The sequence below is a fragment of the Mustela erminea genome, chromosome 12 (assembly GCF_009829155.1).
Source record: "Mustela erminea isolate mMusErm1 chromosome 12, mMusErm1.Pri, whole genome shotgun sequence".
NCBI lineage: Eukaryota > Metazoa > Chordata > Mammalia > Carnivora > Mustelidae > Mustela > Mustela erminea.
The window spans coordinates 12,278,637-12,296,145 of record NC_045625.1 but is presented as its reverse complement, the minus strand read 5'-3'; the positions used below and the strand labels follow the sequence as shown (position 1 = coordinate 12,296,145).

General features: G+C 53.5%; 1 long non-coding RNA gene across 2 annotated transcripts; it reads right to left on the bottom strand.

The window, feature by feature from the left end:
• Nucleotides 1-907: 907 nt before the first annotated feature.
• Nucleotides 908-13,837, bottom strand: LOC116570191. 2 transcript variants are annotated; one of them, XR_004277311.1, is made up of 5 exons: nt 13,659-13,837; nt 8,473-8,660; nt 5,007-7,662; nt 1,047-2,082; nt 908-943 (listed from the first exon to the last, which is right to left on the bottom strand). It is a non-coding gene; the product is annotated as an uncharacterized LOC116570191 (long non-coding RNA). The 2 variants fall into 2 exon arrangements; XR_004277310.1 differs by lacking the exons at nt 908-943; nt 1,047-2,082 and having other exon boundaries at nt 2,844-7,662; nt 13,659-13,825.
• Nucleotides 13,838-17,509: the final 3,672 nt, after the last annotated feature.

Genomic DNA, 17,509 nt, shown 5'->3' with positions numbered 1-17,509 from the left:
GCACAGAGAAGGCTCACTGCTTGAGTGAACAAACTCAAGTGAACTGCTTTGAAGGAACAAAGAAGCGGCGATCCCTGTCTCTCATATTTCTCTGTTCAGGTCTTTGTTTTAATTCGTCACGTGCTGTCAGGTTAGCTCAAGCTCAGACATAGCCTTGGTCACACCACTCTCCTGCTCCACACCCCTCAGTGGCTCCCAGTTGACGCCGAATTGTGTGCAGACTTCACCTGGCTCTGGCGTGCAGTAACTTCTGCCATCTAAGCCTCCGTAGCTCTTCAGTTGTGGTTCGCCTCTCACATGTACCCTAAGGCAACTAGTGCTTAAGCTCAATGCTGTTACTACCTTCTCTGAATTTTTGTGCCGCTTTCTTTCCCCCCCATGTCTTGTCTCAGGCTGTTTGCCTGCTCGGCGCTGCCTTAGATCACTGCCCTGCCCAAGAGGCAAAATTTTTCTAGCCTTCTCAGCTCCTTCTGGTCCTAATCCTTACACTCATTCATTTCTCTGTCTTGATGTTTCTCCTGACCCCTAATGTGTGTGCGCCCATTGACCTGCGTATGCCTCAAGCGCCCCAAACTCAGCCCGCCCCCTCCAGAATACATGTCCCCGCCAGGCCCACTGGCTGTCCCACGCTGCCTCTCGGGAATGCCTTCGCTGTCCACCCGAGTGCCAAGCCAAGACACTGGGAGCCACCCGCGCCTCCCTGTCCCTCACGCTCTCATCCAGGAGGTCACCAGGTTCCGTCAGTTCTACCTTCAAAGCGCTCTCCTTTCCGGGCACATCCTGGAGTGGTACGCACCGGGGAACATAAGCGTCAAATGTTTCACTCTGGCCTCGCCCGGTGTCTGGCCTTCCTCAGAGGCAGACCACCACCAGCACAAGACAGCCTCGTGCGAATCCCTGGAAAGAACATCCCCTGCCCAGCACAGTGCTTGGCTCGGAGCAGCTGTTAAGGAAATGTTTGTCCAGTTGTAACGGGCCTGCCTGGCCTTGAATACAAATGAAGTCAATTTACATCAATAACCCAAAGTTTCCCTAATTACTCTCACCTGTTTGCTCAGACCTCCAACCTCATCCGCTGAGTCAGCCTCCAGGATTTCTGGGCATCTGAAGGCTGCCTCCCTCCCATGGTGTCCATGGTCATTGGCGTCCACCCGGCTCCTCTCCTGTCCAGGGTCCCCTTGCTCGCCTCTGTCGCCATGAATGCCACCTGAAGCTTCGCCTTTGCTCCCTCTGGGAGTGCCCATGTCCGTGACTGGAACGCTGGCTCCAGGGCTTGGGGTGCCTGAACAAGCTGGGTGGGGTCCTGAAGAGGCAGGGTGCCGTGCCACCCTCGGCCCCGCCAGAGCAGCCTTGCTGGGGTCCCAGGCCGGTATTCCCCGTGACATTCGGCTCTCAGCCTGACCACCCCCCCTCCACCCTGGGGTGGGGGGTACATGTGCCTCCTCTCCCAGGCTCTAGCCTCGGCCCAAATTACCCCCCTCCACTTTGTGATAATAATACTAATCGTGGCTAACAGTCCTGGACCTTTCCTGTGCGTGAGGCTAGTTGTTCTATAATAACTAGGAAGCTAGTTATTATTTTTGCTCATTTTACAAATGAGGAAAGTGAAGCACAGCAAGGGGTTAAATTGTTCAGAGACACATAGGACCAGAGGAAGGCACAGAATGCAGGGGTCTGGTGTCTGCCCTCCCCACACCCCCAGCCAGGCAGCCTCCGGAAGTTCTGTCAGTGAAGAGACCAGAGGGGCCCCATGGGATGAGGGAGTGGCCAACTGGCCAAGAGCTAAGGGTCCTGTCCCAGCTTTGCCTTTTCTACCCAAAGCAAAAGTCACTCCGTTTCCCCACGGGTCCAGTGAGGGGCTTGCACAAGAGCAGTGGTTTCTGACTGGACGGGTCCCTGACAATAGCGTCATGCATTTGGGGCAGAATAAGTAAAATACACATAATGTTGCAAATGTTTTCATAAAATTATATTGATTTCACTTAAAGGACTATTCTATTACTGTTAGATCTTGCTTTTGCTGCTTTCACTGCTGGTCTTAAAGTGTTCTTTATATTACAGAATGAGAAGAAGTTGGTGATTCTAGAAAAAAAAATTCCCATTTAGAAAGATAAACACCCTCTATTGGTCACCTCGGGTTTTGTGGGTTGTGTTTTTTTTTTCTTTTGGCTTTGTTTTGTTTTTAACCTAACAGATGCATGAATCCCGAAGTCTGCTAGCTACGGGATGTCACACCTACTCCTAGCACTGCTGTCCTGACACCATCACCCAAGGGAAGCCGGAGCGGTAACCAGGGAACGAGGCAACAGAGGGAAACTCCAACCAGTGTGGGTGTCAGGGACCCAGTGGGTGAGCAGGCAGTGGGGTTGGAAACAGGACAATAGTCAATCAGGAAGGTTCAGAGACCCACGGGAGGAGGGACGGCTAGGGAGAGGTGAGTCGGAGAGAGGAGAGAGACAGACATGAGACAAACAGGGAGAGACAGAGAGATGCACAAAGGCCAGAGGGAGGGAGAAAGAGGCAGAATCAGAGAGACAAAGAGAGACACACAACACAGTCAGCAGGTAGTGACAGATGAGAGACGGAGACAAAGACGGAAAGAAACAGAGGGTTAAGAATGAGGCGATCATCCTGAAGAGATTTTCCAAGACCCCCAGAGAGAGACACGGAGATAGAGACACAGAGGAAGATAAATACACGCGAAGAGAGAAAGCAGCAGAAATCCAGGGAGAGAAACACAGTTAAGGGAGAGAGAAGAAGAAAGGAAGAAAAGAGAAAAGAAAGAGAACAGAAAACCGGGAAGAGACGTACAGAGAGCGGAGACGGAGTGAGGCAGAGGGAGGCCGCGGCGGGGCCGTGGGCAGGGTGTGGGTGGAGGAAGGGGCAGCAGCAGCCTGGGCCAGGGCTGCAGGGACCAGATAAGGACGCCTGCCAAAGGAAAGCGGGGAAGGAAAGACGTTTACAAATCCCCCAGGGTAGAAAGCCGGGGAGGCTGCCCCAGGCCCAGAGAACAATGGGTACTTGACTTCAGTGGGTCATTAATGAGACAATTAATGGAAAGAGTAACAGAGGCCTCCCTAGGGAGGACTTGGAGGGTGGATAAGTGGAATTATTGTGGAGGGCGGTTCTAAGGGGGGGGTCTGTCCCCACACTCCCAGATGGCCAGCATGCCAGCAGTGGATTCCTGGCCTGGGGCTTGAGGCCTCCCTCAGCACCCCCACACACGTCTGGTGCTCCCTCCACCCTGGACTCCTGCCAGCCCCCCAGATGCGCCCCCCCACTTTTCCCATCCTTGAGCCTTTGCTGCCGCTGCTTCCTCTACCTGAAATGCCTCCCTGGATGACCTCGATCCGTGGAAACCCGACCCAGTCCAGGAGTACATAAGCACGGTGCATCCGTGGGATGCCGTGGTGAGCCCCAGCCATGTGTTTGAACCAGAGAGCCCCCGAAACATAACGGGCAGTGGAAAAAGCAAACAGAGTCGCAGAGACAGTGTGACACCCCTTATGTAAACTGGAATGACACGAAGTAATTAAAAAAAAATTATTCCTGACCCTATTTTGCACTATAAATTAATTTTTTTAGAGGCAGAGTTGTGAAGGGATATTTACCAAATTCATAATGGAAATTGCCACTGGGGACAAGGGGAAGAACTTAAAGTTACCAGAAAGTCATTTCATGTATGTGGATCAAAATGAAAACTTGGCCAAGTGTTAACTTGGGGTTGTGAAAATAGAAGTGGTTATTCCTTTGTTTTCTCGTTTTGTTTCAATTTTTTCTTTTTTTTTCCTCCAGAGAGAGAAAGAGACACATCTTAGCTATCCTTCAGACCCAGCTCAATGCCACTTCCTACAGGAAGCCTTCCGGGAATCTACTTATCAGTCAGAGGTGGTCTCCCTTTTCCCTGGTCTCAGTCTCTCAGGGCTCAAAGCACTTTCCGTCTTGTGTTGCCTTTGGTGATGTTCATGGACTGTCTTCCCCATTGGATAGGAGCCCTGGGGGACAGGGACTTCCAGTATAGGACCAGCACAGAGGCAGCTCCCAGGGATGTCTGTGAGACTGGACTTAGCTCTCCCATCTACCACCTGAGGAGGCAAACCACCAAGGCTCTGATGACTTCTTAGATCTAATATCCATAATCAATTTTAGGGAGAGAGGAGTGGGTTCCTGAAAGTCAAAGCATTCCTTCTAGAATGGGGATCTAGGGGGTGGTAGCTTCTATTAAAAAAGGTTTGGGAGGTCTTGTTTGCTGTGACCAGGAAATCCCCTGATCCTAGCTAGTGTTGGGGGGCACCATTGCTACAAAGCCTAAAGCTGGGGTGAGGGGGCGTCCCATCTCTCCCCTCTCTAGTGAGGCCCAGGTGTTTGGCTCCTCCTACCAAATCCACCTGTTAAAAGAATCCCTGAATTCCGCTGACCCCCAGTGAGTCCCAGCTGTAGCAGAGGCCGAAGGAGGAAGATGGAGGAGTCTTGCTCCGCCATCCAGGCAGGCGTGGCCCAACTCTAACCCCAACCCCACCTCCTGAGCACTTAGTCCGTGCTCTGCCCCGAGCTACAGGGCCTAACTTGATTCTCAGACCCGCTGTGTTACCGATGAGGACTCAGAGAGTCTAAATGACTTGCTCGAGGTCACAGGATGGCCCTGAGTGTTGGAACTGGGACTCCAGCTTGACCTGTGAGGTGGGGGTGTGTGTCTCTGGTGTGGGCACTGGGGATGCATAGCTCTCCCTATGCAACTTCCTCCCTCCCCCCGTTTGTTTGTTTTTGAAGGGTAGTTTCCTGGAATTCCATTGTAAGGGGGGGGGGGTCTAGTGTGGGCAGCAGCCCAGAAGGAGCCTTGTGTGCCAGTCTAAACCCTGCCCCCCTCCACCCCCGGGAAGGAGGCAGCAGCTGGGCAGAGACCAAGGCACAGAGAGGGACTAGCACAGTCATTCACAGCAGAACAAGTGAGTGGCAGGGCTGGGCCGGGAGCTCCCCTGGCTCCCATAAAGCAGGGCAGACCTCACCTCAGGACCTTCATTCCACTGGACTTTGTCCTCTTGGAGTGCCTTCAGGGGACCTAGAGCTGCAGACTTTGGGGAACAGGGAGGGAACCAAGAGATCATCTTGAGAGGCTCTCTCTTTGTACTGATGAGTTTAAGGCCTAAAGAAGGCCAATGACTCACAAGGCCTTTTTGATGTCAGGAAGTCCAGGCCAAAAAAAGCAGCCTTATGAGGTACAGAATCCCTCCGATTCTCAGAAGCTACTGACTCCAGCTTTAGAACCGTTTTAATAATCGGTCACCTGGTAGGCAAACGCAGAGCAGTTTGGAAACTGTAGATTAGCACATGGGGAAGGGCTGGAAGGCTGAATGAATGAATGCTTGCATGAATGAATGAATGAATGATAATGAATTTGCCTCCCACCGGGGGTCCCTTCTTCTGCTCCGTATTTTGCTGTCAGATTCATCATCTTAAAACAGCTTTTGGCATGACCTGGCCTTGCTCAGAGGCCCCCCGGGATCTTGCATCGCCAGGGTATGTGAACAGCCCCTCGCCCAGGTGTGTTCCTTCAGAGCTGCGCCCTGACCCGTTCTCCATACGGTGACAAAATGCAAGTCATGCTGCTCCCTGCCACAGGCTCCGGGTCCTCTCCAGGAAAAAACCCCAGCAGGCTCTTAATTGCGAGGTGCGACTTGGTCCGTATTTCCAGCCCCATCTCCCACCGGGCTCTCCCTTGCTCTGGCTCCAGCCGGCTCTGGCTCTCACCTCCTTTGGGTCCCCGCAGATGCTGGTCACTCTGGGGACTGCACATGCCATTCCCTCTGTGGGGGGCACTCCAGACCCAGCCCTGCCTGGATCGCTCCTGTCCATCCTTAAGATCCCTGTCCATCCTTAAGATTGCCACCTCATTTCCCTGCTTCCTGGCAGCCTTCCCTGCCCTCCCCCAGCTGGGAACCGTCTGCTGTTCCTCCAGCCACTGGACGGAACCAGCCCCCCCGGGGTCCCATTTGGTTATAGGTAAACGTCTTCAGTGTGTGCCTTCTGCCCCGACTGGGAGCGCCAGAGGGCGGGACTGCCTTACTCATCACGCACTGTGCAGGCAACAAGTATTTGTGGAGAGACTGAGTACACACGTTTGGCTGCCCACTGAACTGACTTCAGGAGCATCTACTGAGGGTCAAGCCCACTTCTCCACATTCCAGAGTGGCGAACAAACTCCAGAAAAGTCCTTGCCCTCACAGAGCTCACAGTCTACTAGAAGAGGCGGATGGTTTTAAACAGATGGATAACAATGCCAGGCAGAGCTAAGTGCTATGAAGGAAAACAAAGCAGGGGTGAGGGGGGGAGCATCGTGTGTTCAACAGTTTGGTGGGAGTTGCCAGTGTCTTGGGAGCAGCCAGGGAATGCTGCATGGAGGAGGTGACATTTTGGTAATGAGCCAGGGCTCCCGAGAAACACAGACCCTCTCCCCGACTCAGGCCGGTGGGGCGCTAGGGGTGTCCAGGTGTGACAGTCCCAGAGACCCAAACCCTCCCTGCCTTCCAGGGCAGGAGCGAGGAACCCATACGGGGCCTCTGGCCAGGCTTCAGAGGTGGGTGAAAGCCCGAAGCCGCTCTTCACAACCGAAGTGATTGGGCTCCTTGTGCGTGGCAAGAGGCGGCGACTGCTTTGTGCACGGAGGACTCGGCTGATTGTGGCCTGGCGATTGGCACCCACAGACCGTGGCCGCCAGGCTTTACCTCGCACCCCCAGCGCCGCGGCGGGCCGTGCGCAGCGCGCCAGCCCAATCTCGCCTCCTATATTCAGAGTTGATTAGACGCTATTTCTGCCTGGATTTTCAGAAGGCTCAAGAGCTTTTTTAATCACTACAGTGGCTCATTACGGTTTTGCAGTGACACTCATGTCCTTCAGTTCTCTTCTCAGATTAGATTCTATAGTCAGATGAATATTGGATGATTTCATTACATACAAATGCAATCAACAGTTTTGCATAAATTTCTTCTCTTTTCTTGAGTTTCAATTGACCCCAGCACCCATGGTGGCAGGCGCGATCCACATGCAAATGAGCTGGGTTTGCAGCCGGAGAGGCGCCCGGAGGAGGCGGGCACTTGCACCAGCCCAGGGAGGGAGCAGGCCTTGATTGCTCAGGCTTTGGGAACGGGCCCTGGCAGAGGGGGTGCCGCCCCAGGGGGCAGGGCATCTCCCTTCAGGATGATATTCCTGCAGGTGAACTAGACGCGAGGATGCTCAGAGGCAGGCCTTCTGGGCAGAGAATGGGATGTGGCGTTATAACCCAGGCAGGTGGGCCCCTAGGGGTGTGCTCAGGACGTTTGGGGACCGAGAGGCTCCTTAGCAACTGGTGGGGACACAGTTCACGGGGTTTAATGACCCTAGGGCCTCAGCAGAGCATTCCGGCTGAACGGTAGCTCTGCCCCCAACGGATGCAATGGTTCTTATTATTATTGCCTTCACAGTCCTCGTTGTGGGCTTGGCTACAGCCCACAAAACTCAAAAGGCAGGTGGGAAAGTTTGGAGGCCAGGCAGCGGTCCTTCACTACTTCCTTGATTTCTTACGCCGTTTTTTTTTTTGGGTGGAGAGGCGGGGTGTTCTGAAAATTGGGTCTCGGAAAGCTCCTGATCCCTTGTGTGTCTGGTGATGAAATCCTTTCCACCACATTCCTGCAGCGAGGACAGTGATAGCAGTTCTCACTAGTTCTCCCCGGGGATGAGGAGCAACTCCCCCGCCCCCGCAATGAGCCTCTTCCAGCTTCCTCGGCTCCCTGCTGCCCAGGTGCTGTCCATGAACATGAACTCTCCCAACCTTGACCCTGTGCTCCCTTGGGACACCCCCTGAGGGGAGCACTGGGGACTGTGCTCTGCCAAGTCACCTTTTCTACGGCTGGTCTTTTCGATTCCTGCAGCTTCTCCCCGGAGATGGCCTCCAGCCTGCCATCTGGGTCTGTCCTCCAGATGCTCTCGGGGACATTCAGAGTGCAGACCTGGGCTCAATACCAGGCACGAGGCTGGAGCGTGATGTGGGGAGTAAGCTGTGTGTGGTCAGGAGGCCAGGGCTGATGGCTGTGCACTTCCAGGGGGGGTGGGAGGAGAGGCCCAGGATGGGGACGTTACACCTGAGGATCTGCCAGCACAGGGGTGTGTGCGTCCCAAACCTCATCTCCTTCAGGTGGTTCCTTATTCATCTCTGGGCAAGTGAGGCTAAAATACTTGGTTAGTGAAGGAGAGTGAAGAAGGCATGGTCAGAGGGTTCAAATATCAAGAAGCCAGCAGCTCGGCTCAGAATGATCAGGGAAGGCTTCCTGGAGGGGGCTGGGCACTGACTCCGAGAATAGGCAGAGGGGGCAGAGGTGTGGCTGAGGCAGTCCTGCTGGAGTTGGAGATGGGATGGGGGCTGTCAGACAGGGTAATACCAGGGCACCAGGTCTCTACTGCCGGGCAGCCTGGGGCTACGGGCTCTTGACCTGGACCTACCTTTTGCTGGGATCCCATTCTTCAGCAGCACCAGGTGCAGCTCGAGCTTCCTTCTTGACTGTCCTCAGGACAGTGGGAAGGCCAGGTTTCTGGGGACTGTAGCCCCAAGCCCCGTTCCCTCCTCTGTGACTCTCTTGCCACAGGACTTTGGCCAAGATGGCTCCCTTTTCTGATGCTGGCACCACCACCTGTGGAAGGGAACTAACAATGCTCACAGGCACAGCGGGAGGTCAGAGGCCATAGACCGCCCCCCCCCACCCAACGCCTCGATTACATTCTCATCAATGTCTGCAGGACCCTTTGTCCCCGGGGTCAGGCTCAGACCCCCATTTCAGAGCATAAAGAACCAAAAGACGGGATGTCAGACTGAAATCAGACTGACCCCACCTTGCTGTGTGATCTTGAGCAAATCACTTCCACTCTGTATGGTTTTCTCCTCTGTGAAATGAGGGTTCTAGTATAAGCCTGGAGTCCCTTATTCAGGTATGAAGTCAGAGGGTTTCTGAACTTCCCCGAGAATAAAGTCTAGTAGAGAACATAACCCATACACTGTACCACCACCCGGTGGGGTCTGGGCCATTTCTTATAATCAAATTCATATATTTTTTCCCAACAAAACATGAATATTTTCCAATTTTCCATTTCCCAAACCAGGCAGGGAAATTAACAAAAATAACTTCTGCTTGGTTCAAGTCACTTGGGCACCACACAGTTTGTCTCCAAATCCGTGTAAAAACCTTTTGGTCATTGAAGCTGTGGGGATTTCAGCATTGTGAGGAAGGGATCGTGGGCCTGGAGTGTTTGCCTCCCTCGTGGGGCTGAGGTGGATAAGCTGAGTTACTATGCACGAGGCATTCAGAACTGTGCAACTACTTAAAATATTCCCATGTGCTATGCAGGGGGTCCCTCCAGCGTGGTCCCCCCCACCCTACGGCTCCTGGAGCCTCGGGGAGAAGTGCCAGCAATTTTAAGGAGGGCCCTTTATGATTAGGGCCCTGGCGACCTCTGTTCCCCCACCCCCATCTTCCCTCTGCCCTGCACACCCGAAGCTTGAACTTCATTATCTTTTTTTTCCAGTTCCTCACACACACCAGGCTCTCACTCTCTCCAGAGTGTTGCACTTGCACTGTTTTCTGCTTCAAATACTTCCATCCCCAACCCCCACCTCGCCTTTTTTAAAGTTTATTTATTTAAGTAATCTTTACACCCGACATGTGGCATGAACTCACGACCCGAGATCAAGAGTCATATTCTCTCCTGCCTGAGCCAGCCAGGCGCACACCGCAACCACCCCCGCCCCCCCAACTCCCACCTTTTAAAGTTTATTTATTTTTTAGTAAATCTCTTCACCCAGCATGGGGCTCGAACTCATGACCCTGAGATCAAGAGAGGCATGCCAGGCGCCCTAGCCCAACCCCGTTTCTTAACTCTGTGTCCTCCTATAGGTCTCCTGGCCTCCCTTGAGCATCAACCGAGCCCTAGGAAAGCTGCCGGGCTTCCCGGCTAGACTGTGATGTCTAGGAAAGCAGCGCGGTTACAGCCACATTCCTTTCCGGCACACAGTCAGTGTCGAATGAAGTTACGTCTTCACCTTGGCCTTTAGCCTTGGCCACTAGCTCAGGAATTGGACACATGTTTTGTTTTTCTTTCCTTTTTGAAAAGATCTAATTAATTAATTAATTAATTTGACAGCAAGAGAGAACACAAGCAGGGGGAGTGAGTGAGGGAGAAGCAGGCTCCCGGCTGAACAGGGAGCCAGATGCTGGGCTTGATCCCAGCACCCTGGGATCATGACCTGAGCCAAAGGCAGACCCTTAATGACTGAGCCACCCAGGTGCCCTTGGACCCATGTTTGTTGAATGAATACATGAAACAAGGAAGATCACGCTCCCGTTTTGCACCGCGGGAGAAAAGTCTTAGAACACTCTTCCCTCCCTCTCTCTTCAAATTCCTTAAGTGATTTTTTGGAAAAGGGAACTAGTCCTTGCAGGGGAGCCCAGAGGAGGGTACTTCCAGGATTGCAGGGCCGAAGGGAGGTGGCTTCAGGACATTAGGCAGACACTCCTCGTCCTGGGTTGGTAGAGGCCTCTGGGGTCTGGGGAGCAGGGGGCGGAGCGAAGGGGGGCCTCCAGCACTCCAGAGCAATTGCTATAAAATAAACTCCATAATCAGGTAAATGCAGTCGTGCTGGGGGATGGTTCCCGTGCAGCTGCGGCCAGCCCGGCCGGAGGGGACCTGTCTAATCTCAAAGTAATGAAAACGTGGGTCCAATTACGATGGAGGGCCGAGGCTTGGGCCATGGCCGGAGTTTGGGAGCTGGGCCCCTGGCAGCGGAATTAGAACATTTAAGCTGTCAGGCTGAATCCGGGAGAGGCCTGATTACCTGGTCCGCCAAGGGGCCGCTTTGGTTTGGTGTCGACTATAATTTCCTGGCCGCCAGCCATGAAGCCATGGGCCACCTTCTCTCCCCTGCGATGGGGGTCCAGGCCCTGTCTTTCTGACCTCCACTGTGCCCCCCACCCAGACTGGCCCAGAGGGGCTGACCTGGGCCTCCCAAGCTGCCCACGTGGGGCAGAAAGGGAAACAGGTACACGAGTGACACAGGCTGATTATGTGTAATATGTAGACATAGGTTATGGGCAGTGTATACCCTGACCACTTGTGAATGACACATACATAGGAGGTCTATGTGTACACGTGGTATAGATATACTGAACATGTGTAAATGGTGTAAGACCTGTGTTCCGTGGATTATGGGCAGCTGGTTTAGCAATTAGGTGTGCGAGTAAGTCATACCTTCGGCTCTGGGTGCAGGGTATCTGCTTGTGGACACATTGTACGGATGCAGATGGTAGGTAGTGTGTGTTCACAGTCATGTGTGCCCGTCTATAAGGGCCATGAGAGCAGGGATCAAGTCTGCCTTGCTGCCTGCTGTGCCCCCAGCACCTAGATACCTAGATGGGTGCCTGGCTTTGTGGATGGAACTTGATCATATAAATGTTGAATGAATTCATATCTATACCATGGGAGCTATGTGATACAAGCATATGGAGTCTGCATGGTATGAGCTGTGTGTGTGTGCATGTGTGTGTGTGTGCGTGTGTGTGTGTGTGTGTGGTGTCTCTGCTGTGTAATATGGAAGCACCAGCAGGAGAATATTTCGAGGGCCTGAACTGTGTGGTCCCATAGACCTGTGCTTGATGTTTATCTCCTCCACTTACACACTGTGTGACCCCAGGCAAGTCATTTAACTTCTCTGAGCCTCATTTTTCTCCTCTCCAAAATGGATACAGATAGTGCTGGGTAACTTTTATTGAACATTTGCTGTGTGCCTGGTATTGTGCTATACGGTTCTCTTGCGTTATTTTCTTACTGGCTTTTCGCAATAACCTTTGAAGGATGATTGTTGCCTCCACCTTACAGACGGGGAAACCGAGGCTCTCGGAGGTGACATAGTGGGGTAGCCAGGACTCAAACCCAGGGCATCCTGATCCTGTGTGAGCTTTGAATGGCTAGGCTAAACAGGTAGTACCTGTCACACAGAGTTGCCTTAAGGATTGAATGAAATACTCCAACTTCAGCACCTATGACCGTGCTGCGCATAGTGAGTACTCTGTAAACATTATTACGATTATTGGCACGTGGCCGTGTAAACGGGATGTATAAAATAGGTACAGGGAATACGTGGGAAATGTACAGACGGTATGTTTGTATGAGCAAGAGAGGCCCATGTAGGTATGCTTGTGTGTGTAGAGTGTACTTGGGTATATGCATATGTGACTTACGTTACATAATGGACACAAGACATGAAAATACATGTATTATGGTGTTACCATATGGGCGAGTGTTTTATGAAATTAGAAAAACCCTATACTTGAGGTATGGCATCTGTGAGCCTGACACAGAGCTCTGTACTTGAAGACTATATGGAAATGGGGGTGATGGTAGGTATGGGAGATGCAGGCATGGTCATCAACGTGCACATCTGGGCATGCACGGGGGTGACAGGCAGGTAGTGGCTATGTGTACTGTACATGTACAATGCACTGCCTGTGGACTGGTGAGTACTCATACATGTGTGGGCATGCTGATGTACACAGTGTATACGTTTGTGCAGTGCATCTGCTTGGGGGGGGGTGTTGCATATCCTCTCTGAGAGGTATATATTTGGGATACGTGTCCTGTGGGTCTTTGTTCAAATGCCACCTCAGTTAAAATATCCATAAGCACCCTACTTAAAACAGACCTCATTTCCCTTCATTTTTGTTGAAAAAAGGATCACTTTTAAATATACTGTGTGATTCAGGAATTTGGGGTGTTTTCCCCCCTCACTAGAACGTTAGATTCACGAGGCCCGGGGCTTTGCTGACCCTTGTCCACCACGGAGTCCCCAGGGCCTCGCCCAGAGCGGGGCGCGCTGGAGATGTTCAGTTGAATCGACAAGGGGACGTCGGTGCGCCCGGAGCGCAGCCCGGTGCCGGGCGTGTGCAGGATGGAGCCGCTACCTGGGCGCGGAGCGCAGCCGGGTGGCCGAGACGGAGGGATGGCCCGGCCACCCCCCGGCGAGTGCGCGCTGGGCGCACGTGTAGTTGACGGACGTGCCCGGCTGCGGCCCGGGGCCAGCGCGGCTCCCCTCCGCCCCCGCCCGCGGCCCTCGCCGGGCCCTGCAGTCTCCCGGGGCGCGACCCCGTGTCCCAGCGCAGTCGGCCCGGGCTCCGGCCCATTTCCCGGCGGCCGCAGGGCGGGGCGGGAGCGGGGCCGTGGCGGGGCCGGGCGGCAGGAAGCGGCGCATTGTTCGCGGCCCGCGACCCCGGGTAGGGAGTTCCCGGCCCCCGCACGGACATAAAAGGAGAAAGCAGCGTCCGCGGAGCGGCCGGCCGGCCGGCGGCCCCGCGCTCCGCTGACCCCGGCATCCGCTCCGGGCCCGCAGCCCGGGAAGGAGGTACGCGCCCCGCCCCTGCGGCCCGCAGGCCCGGGTTCGAATCCCGGCTCGCCGCCTCCCGAGCCTGCTCTCCCTCCTGGTAAATGAACACCCGCCGCTGGAAGCCTACCTCCGGCCCCGCCCCCTCCCGCTCGCTTGTCACGCGAAAAACCCAACCTTGTGCTGCAGTCCCCGGAGAAGAAAAGGTACATTAGTGGAACTCAGACTGCAGGGGGAATGCTTTACCCAATAGGGGAAAACTCACCCGTGTGGCTTGGGTGACACCCCCTTGTGCAAATGGGGCTGCTTGGGACAGGAGCCAGAGGGAAACCTTTTTCAGGGTGGAGCTTTGCAGGCGCCAGTGTGGGTGGGGAAACTGAGGGCTGGAAGGGCACGTCTTGCTCAAGGTCATCAATCACAAAAACCCGCATCAAGTAGATGTTACAAATCCAGAGTCTTTCTCCGGGTGCGTAGAAATACGTATGGCCATTTTGTGGTTGTTATTGATCGCAAATGTGACCCAGTGAACACCGTGGACTGGTGTGTATCTTTTCCAAACCGGCTTTAGGCTCCTTACTCATCTGACCCTCACATCCCCTCTGGAAGGGGGCATGAGTTAACCGAGGCCCAGAGGTACAGTGCTTTGCCCAAGCAAGTTGGGGAAGGTTGGAGGTGGGGGTAGCATGCCCTTGGTCTGTTTTATCTGTTAATCCCAGCAACTCTGGCACCATAATCTTGGGTGGGGACGTATTTGCTGGAGGGTTAAGATCTAATCAGCGCAGGAAAAAGTAAGGGTTTAGCAACCCCACCCCATTCCAGCCCACCCCAGCCCAGCCCACAGCACTGAGCTTTGCCCTCCAGACTTGGACGGTACTCTTGCCTCGCTGGGAAGGGAAAGGTGGAATTGTCATCATTTCCACAGGAGCCCAGAGAGGTTAAGTGACTTGCACCAGGTCACACAGCAAAATGGCTATGAAGCGGAGGCTCTCCACCACAGCTTGACCTCTCTTTCCAGGGAGAACCCCTCCCTGAATCCTTAAATCTGGGGGGGACCTGTCCCAGGGTGCCTTTACCGCTGGGCCAGGAGATTCTGATTACGGAGAAGCGGCTTTCCCTCTACCCCTGCCCCCGCTCAGCCCTGGAACCCTACACCGGGGGTAATTGACATCAGATGCGGCTGTGACCCAAGGAATGCTCCCCAGGAACCTGGAAGCATTTATTGTCTGGAAGAGAATCCAGGGCCCACTCTAGGCTGCCCTCCCTCCCTGGCTGTCTCCTCCCCAGGCGGCTAAAGGTGGATAGGGGCCCTGAGGAGGCTCTGGTGCTGCCCGGGGGTTACCGCCGCTGGCCCTGATGAATGCAACTGCTGAAAGCGCCTTCCTGGCTTCCTCCTTCCTGGGGATACGGTTACAGGGGGCCAGACTTCCTGCCCAGCCTGCCCAACTTCACTGTGTGGATCTGCAGGCTCTCGGGGCAGGCAGCTCCGCCCCCCACCCCCAGCTGGGACACTGGCAGCCCCAACTCATTCAGAGTGCAGCTCAAATGTCACCTCCTCAGGGAGGCCCTCCCTGACCCACTCTATAGGAGCTAGCCCACCTACTGGCAGTGTCTCTCTCCTACTCTGTTCAGTTTTCTTTGTATCACTTATCTCTAGCTGGTGGCCTCATTTGTTTTCTTGTAATAATGTTTATTTCCTGCACACAGACCCCTGCCTCCCAGAATGAGAGCCGTGTGGAGGCAGGGACTTGGTCTTGTTCACTGCTGTATCCCAGGGTCTAGAACTGTGCCTGGCACATAGTAGGTGCTCAGTAAATACCGACTGAATGAATAAAGCAAGAACGAGCCCCCACCTTTGGCCTTTGAACTTAGAACTTGACCTTGATTCTCTTCTCAGAGCTGAGATTTACCATCCCTGATCTCCTCCCTCTGGTTTGTCTGGGGTCCTCCACACTGATTCCACTTTTCTGGATTTTATAGCCTCAGGCTCTCATCTGGGCCCTCATGCTGACCTCTGACCTCACCTCTTTGATCCTCTCCCCAGGCTCTGCCTCGGAACGTTGGGCAAGTCTCTTGTCCTTCCTGAGCCAGCAAACTTCTTTAAACAAAAGGTTATACAACAAAAACTTACCATGTACTATAGGTTAGCTAACTAAACATAATGAAAAATAAAAAAAGAATAATAAAATAAAATAAGAAAGCAAAAGAAAGAAAGAAAGAAAAGTTTATATGGGAAGCCCAGGATTTGAGACAGATAAAAAGGTCAAAGGGCAGGAAGGGGACCGGATCCCTGAGTGCCTAGTCTTTCCATGTCTCCAACACACCTTTGCAGATTCCTACAGCTTTGGAGAACATGGTTTGAATGGCCCAGACTTGAGGATTTCTCAGTCTCTCTTAGCCTTGTAATTCCACAACTCCATGACTTAGATGTCTATCTAGTCTTAAGCGCTCACTTGGTCATTCATTTACTTGTCTATGGAACAGTAATGGGCCACAGTTGTGTACTAGCTTGCCCTAAACCCTGCTCTTCAATGTCTCGTGTACAATTTGAGGTCCCCTTTCTTCATTCAACCAAAAGTCCAGGAGGGTAGCTCATGTGCCAGGATCAAGAGATCTCAGCAAATGTGGGCAGGGCTGCCACTGGCCAAGACCTTAACTTTGTGTGACTTAAGGAAAAATCACTCCCTTTTGTGCAGATGCAGCCTTGCCAGACCCAGCTTGACCAGAAGACAGTGCCCTTGAATGAAGAAAAAAGTGACTATGTTCTTGGCAGACAAAACCCCACATTTGGCTGTGGGCTGGTCAGGTTTGAGACCCCTTGTGTAGGCCATAAATGTCAGGAGTGCCTCCATGGGTGTGTGATTGGTCTACTATCACTGTCTTTAAATTTTAAGTAATTTTTGAAAAGAGGCTACACACTTTCATTTTGCACTGGACCCCACAAATGATGTAGTTAGTCCTGATTCTATACAGAGTTCTGGTCAGATAACAGCAGCCCCCTCGTATATGGGGGTCTTGGGGGAGGTAAGCAAAGACCCAAGAAAGATAAACTATTTGCTAATGTGGCTTGGGGAGGTCTGGTGGGGCAGAGACTAGTCTGCCAGCTCCCAGCTGCATGAGGCTGGATATACTCTACTATGGGGGAATCAGGCGTGGTCCCCACCCGGGGGTGCTCAGGAGCAGGGAGAGAGATGGGCATGAGCATACATAGAACATGAGACCTTCAGAGCAAGAGGAAATGCTGCTGACCTGTTGGAAGGACCCAGCCACAGCAGGTGCATGTTGGCTGAAATGCAGGGCAGTGCCCCAGGGGCTTTGGAGGAGCCCTCTCAGAGGAGGTGACAAGGAGCCTGACATTAGGGATGAGGAAGGTTTGAATCAGGAGGGGAGGAGAGGTGCACTCCCAAGGTCAAGTCCAGCCTGGGCTGGAAGAGTGGACGGGTGGAGGAGTGAAGAGGCGGGGAGCGGAGGGCCTTGAATGCCGAGGTGAGGGGTCTGGACTTCATCCTCCGGGTGGGTTTGGGAAGCACGTCCACTCCAGCTCGAGCACATCAGTATGAATCTGTTCTTGTGTCATACATGAGACACTTGGGATTTTGTTAAAAAAAAAAAAGACATTGCCTCTAAAACAATGTGTGAAAGCCACAGCTCTTAGGGGTGGAAAGCCAGAGAAGCAGGTCCAAGTCCCCCTGCCAGCTTCTGGCTCCCATGCAGGGCTTGCGCTCTTTATAGGGGAGAAACTGCTGGCTCTGGGTCACAGGTGGTATCTAGAACCCAGGACTCCTGCCTCCTAGATCGGCAGGGTGGGGGTGGGGGTGGGGGGAGGTCTCTGCATGCTGCACTTGCAAGAACTCACATTTATAGGCCCCTGAGGAGGCCCTTTGCCCATGTGCAGGTCTCCTCATGTGTCTGCATCTGCTGCCTGAAGATGCTCCATTCTTCCTCTTTAAGGGTCCTTCCTGGGAAAAGGTGGCCTATGCTGCCACCTGGTGGCAATGCTGAGGTAGGTGATGTACCGCTTCCCTACTCTGAAGCTCTGCGACTGTCCTGGTCCAGACAAAGGGCCCTGTGCCCTGGGGTAGGGGCAGCCCTGTCCTTCAGGACTCTAGGACTATTAAT